The sequence below is a fragment of the Pteropus vampyrus genome, unplaced genomic scaffold, assembly GCF_000151845.1.
Source record: "Pteropus vampyrus isolate Shadow unplaced genomic scaffold, Pvam_2.0 Scaffold73, whole genome shotgun sequence".
In the NCBI taxonomy this organism is placed as follows: Eukaryota; Metazoa; Chordata; class Mammalia; order Chiroptera; family Pteropodidae; genus Pteropus; species Pteropus vampyrus.
The window spans coordinates 3283297-3289010 of NW_011888854.1; the positions used below are offsets into that span (position 1 = coordinate 3283297).

A 5714-nucleotide genomic window follows, 5' to 3' on the forward strand; every position below is an offset into this window, starting at 1 on the left:
ATTTACTTGGCAAACAAATTCCAGTCAAGGAGTACGATTTTAAAATATAACAAAATATAATTAGTGCAAGGAGTGCTGAACGGTGAGGCACCGTGGTCCTACCTTATTGGTGGTTTCACTTTCTGAGGTTTCTGTTCCCACAGTCTTCAAGTCACCCTTATTTAACTTCATAACGGCCCCAAAGTGCAAGAGCAGCGATGCCTACAATTCGAAAACACCGAAAAGAAACAGTGAAGTGCAGATTACAAATCATCAGAAAGTCAACAGGTCAAAGCTGCGTCACGAGGCTACGTCGTTCACCTCCATCACCTCATCATGTAGGCATTTTGTCACCTCACGTCATCACAGGGAGAAAGGTGAGTACTATACAATAAGATATTTTGAGAGAGAGAGTGCATATTCACAAACCTTTATTATAGTATATTGTTATAATTGTTCCTTTTTATTATTGTTGTTGTTAATCTCTTACTGTGCCTAATTTATAAATTAAATTTTCTCATACGCATGCATGTATAGGGAAAAACATAGTGGATACAGGGTTTGGTTCTATCTGCAGTTTCAGGCATCCACTGAGACCATATCCCCTGTGACAAGCGGGGGAAGGGTGCTTTACAGGTTTTGAGGAAAGTAAGATGATACAGTGGAAATAAAATAATCTTGGGGATTAACCAAATACAAAACTTAATTCCCTATTTGCTTCTTGCTAGCCACAAAATCTTAGATAAGTTTATTAAGATTTTGAGGATTTAGATGCTCCATACACCAAATGAGGACAATGAGACATAAATTGTGTTGGCTATCACTATAATAAAATGATGTTAGTTTTCTTACATTATGTTTGCCTACTAATTAGTGTAATGTATGTTGCTGTGCATGATAGCAGATCCCAGGAATTATTTAATGAGACATAAGATCATTCTTTTCTAGCTATGTGGCTCCCCAGTGGTAGTTTCTAAGGGTGCCCAGATTTACGTAAGATTTATCCATGTAGTTCTCAGCCTCCAGGAGCCAGGTGATTTACTTTGACTCTCACTGCCATTAATACTAGGATGTTTATCACAATCTACCTTTCAAGCACTGTAGCTACAACCATGCCCAGCCCCTTCAGAAACTATGGCCACATTCTCTGGAGAAACATTCTAGAAGCATATCTTTGCTACACCACGTTTTGTCATATTTAGCTTCTCCACAATTCATTTTTGCTCACTCTGAGGCCAAACACAGTGCTGATACTCCGAGATCAGGTTAAAATCTCGAACAAACAGATTTTTTCTTTCTTGTCTGTTGTGTGGTATAAAATATGTCCCGCGGGCAATTTCCCAGCTCAAGCATGCAGAGGACTTGAAAACATCCCTAGAGGTCTCTCAGAGGTATTTCCCTAAATAAAAACTGTAAGCCATGAGGAAAAGCAGAGTCCAGCCAGACAGGATCTGAGCATCCCATAGGTCTGTCATGCAAATATTCAGATTAATCTCTAATAATTGCATGTATATTTAATGTTATTGCTCAGATTACATTTAATATACCTGGGCTCACCATCTGCTATACCTCTTGGGAAAGTGACAATGAATATTTGGAAAATTTTTTATAAGCAATAATGTTTTATAGCTCATAAAGTACAAATGAAATAAACTTTTAATTTTAATTACATATGAGAAATTTATATTACACTAGATCTGGAAGACTTATGTGTCTCTTAAGGGGTTGGCAAATTATGGAAATGAGGAACATACACAGGCATTCATACCTCCAATATACCACCTTTCAATAAATTATTTCATTTTCACTATGTTAAAAAACAGAAATTATTTTTAAAAATATGTAGCATCAATTCAGGCAGAAGAACGACAGGAATTCCATTTTTCCAAGCAGATGTCACAAACATTTAAACAGCTGTCAGACCAGTTCAAACTGTCATCAGAAGTGACCTTAAACCAAGTTTAGTTTTTAAATGTTATTTAAAAAAAAGAAAAAAGAAAAAAATGAAAAAACAACACAGTGCCATTATGCAGCTGTCTGAATATTAAATGAAAGAATGAACATCTGTTCTGTTGCTCTTCAAACTTTAATGGTTTGGATAGAAATTCTGTTGTCTCAGATCTTTAAGGACATCTGAGGCCCATACAGCTTCAACACCTGTGAAACAGGCTCTCTGCAAATGCACACTCCCACTTCAAAGTCTCTTACTACTGTTCTTTGCCAAACATATGCCAACAAACAACAGAACAAATTATTAATAATATCTTTGCAATAGTTTTAAAATGCAATCCTCTTGAATATGGTTATTTCATTCAGCATTTATAAGAACATCATTCCTTTTTGAACTGAAAATAAATCCTGGACAGAGAATGTCAGGTTTATATTAAAGTATTATTTGAATAAAAACTACCTTGCTGATATAGTTTCCAGATATATAATTGCCTAATATGAAAGTGTATTTATTATTAATGTTTTTTCCACACACCTGTGTGTGTGTGAGGGAGCATGTATATATATTATGTTTATGTGTGTATATAGTAGATTTTCTAAAATCTAGCTGATGATGATACAAGATTCTGAATTTAATATGCAAAATCTGCAATAGTCCTTGATCAAAGAGATTTAATATAGATCTAGTTGTGTATGTTGACATGGATAAATTTCTATTGCCAGGTGCAATAGAAAGTATCTGACCTGAAAGTATCTTTAGTTTTCCCATTGACTTTGTGCATCTTGGTGAGAACTCAAGTTTAGGTTTTAAAATGCAGCGATGTTAAGCTGCAAAATTCAGTTTCTTCATGCTCCTGGAGACGTCAGTCAGTGGTTCTTAAATCTTTCTTTACATTAAAAATATCAGACAATATTTTTTAAATTCAGATACCCAGGCTATACTGCAGACCAATTAAGTCAGAATCTCTAAGTTGACGCATAGACATCAGGAGTTTTTAAAGCTTCGAACATAGTTATAATATACATCTAGTTTGAGAACGATCTGTAAAAATGTAAGCAACCATGTATCAAGTGTAACCAAATAATCGTGTATTTTATATTAATTTCTCTTTATTTTATAACCTGTAAAAAGCATAATTTTAATACATAAATATCTAATTTTATTTCCTCGGGATCTATTTATTCTCAGCTGGTATTTCATTTTATAATTTAGCACAGTATCTACTAAAGTTTTAAATAGTATTTCCAATTATCGGCTAGTAAAGTCTCCTCATAAAACTATCACAAAATGTCATTGAGTGAGTTCTAAAATTAAATCTAAGAGCTAGAGAATAGGAGAAACTTTGGAAAATAATTTAATCTACCTTCATTACCAAAAACAATTTAAATTCATCTGTGTATGATATTTAAGAGGTATGTTTATAGTGGCACCATGTAATACTTTTAAATACATTATTATAAATCTCTTGAACATTGTTACTAAATAATTTGTACATTATGGTTTCATTTTTGTAATGAATACATAGAAAGATTTAGATATATACATGACATATGTATAAAATATTTTGAGAGTAATTACATAACATTTAATAATCAGTAAGACAAGAGTAGGATTCTGAATATTTTTCTTCTTTTATATTTTTTACCATAAATATGTATTTATTTCAAGAACTTTTAAAATGGTTTTGACATTTCCCTAAATTTCAAATATTGAATATTTCAAAACCTCAAAATTAAATACCAATTATTACATTTTAAAATCTTCACTAACAGTAACTTCTGCCTATTTTGATCTAATTTTTCTCAGTAGTTGCAGACTATCCAAGGACAGATTGGTTTAAAAATAGTAATAAATAATGGACGATTCTTGTTGCATCTCACCCTTTTTTGATTATTCCATCTAACTAAACATCTGGAGGTCAGAAGAAGTTTGTTGTTCTTTGCTATATTCTCTACATTTTGTTACATGGCCTTGGGTAGATTGCCAAAAAAAAAAATACTGAGAAGATTAAATTGCTTAAAAGTATATATGAAGGTCCTTGAATAGAGTGCTGTAGTATTTCTACCATAGTGCTTTATTTTAGCTTGTTGGAAAAGTTTATGGTTTTACATTATTGATCTTGCTACCTGAGCCACTGCATCTCATATCAAATTATTTTAATTCTCTGCTGTGTTTTTCTTCCAAGATGTATTACTATGAAATGTCTTGATTACTTTTCTAGCCATATTTTAAACCACTTTTAAAAAGTAAATATATAAAGCTTCATTTTTCTCCCTTAACTTCACAAGGAGAAAATTATATCTTCTTTATTGTTACAAATTAGAAAGTTTTAGTAATACTAAAATAAAATAGTAATTTTTGGTATACTTCCTAATTAATTGATATGTTTACTGGCAAGTATACTTCCTAACTGATTGAGATTATTTCATTAACATTAAATATGCTGCTCACATATATAAAGGCATTCAATAACATTATCATACATCTCAGGGATAACCAACCAAATAACCAAGCAAAGTGAAACAGAACACACTAATTTAAATGTGATATGATCTTATTTTTAAAAGTCCTGCTTATTTTTTAATTATTTATTACAATAGAGTAAATATGGCGGTTTGAGTTATATTTGCATTTAAAATGCATAATGATTATATATGGAACTACTAAATATTTAAATTGCTAGGTAATATTTTTAATAGCTATATTTTCAATCTCTGTTATTTTTTCTGTGTGAGTAAGCAAGTTACCAATTATTGAATAATATATTCTCCTCACATAGTTTTGTAATGCCTTACAAATTAAACAAGTTTTATAATATCAAGAAATTTGTGACAATTGCTAAACTATTTTAAAAGAAGTTTGCATTTTTCTCTTTCACAATTAAAATTTGCATTCTTAGAGACAAAAATTACAATTCATTAAATAGACACAGAGCTGTAAGTTCTATCAAAAACCACAGTGAATTTGAATTTGAATTCCTTCTAAACATAAAATATTTAGATTACTATTTTACACGTTTCTGAGAAAAGGAAAACTATCCCATCCACCAGTAGCCTGATGAGCTACTTAATCTAACACATCATTTGCAAATACTTTTTATGATTGCCTAATTGTATTGCTTTGCCTTTAAAGTTATATTTAAATTCACTCAGTCATAGGAAGAGAAAGAAACCATAAAAACTTAATTTCATATACTGACAAACCATAATTTCAATGCTTACAAGCTTCTTGAATATTTATTCTATATTTTTTTAAGCTACATTATTTTGTACAATTGAGACCCTTTCTAAAAGCTGTTACCTTTCAGCTTAAGTGTAATGACTAAAGATGAATAGAGTCAAAGAATAAGATGATAAATCTTTTAACCTAATTAACTGTTTTAGTCTGTAGTTAATTATAATAGTATTAAGAAAGAAAGAAAAGTCAGCAAGATATTAATTGAAATAGCCAAGATTTTTGCAGATCATTCTTCAAACTTGGCAGCTTAAAAGACATTCACTCTCTTGTGATTGGGGTAATAGAAGTAACTTCCTCCCTGTGCAAAAAATTTCGAAATAAAATTTGAAATAGTTTGTTTTTTTTCTGTAAATGAAATGTAGATTGGGGACATATCAGCTTAACAATTATTTGTCTGAAATTTTCAAAATCTCCAAATACACACATTTATACACATATATATGTAAATGTCTCCCTATATTATATACAGATTTAGCCAAACATCATATATAAATAAATATGTATAAATCTATCATCTATTCCTATTTACAGACATAAATTTATATAT

General features: G+C 30.8%; 1 pseudogene; it reads left to right on the forward strand.

The window, feature by feature from the left end:
• Nucleotides 1-197: 197 nt before the first annotated feature.
• LOC105293474 overlaps nucleotides 198-5714 on the forward strand; it is a 42488-nt pseudogene continuing 36971 nt past the window's right edge.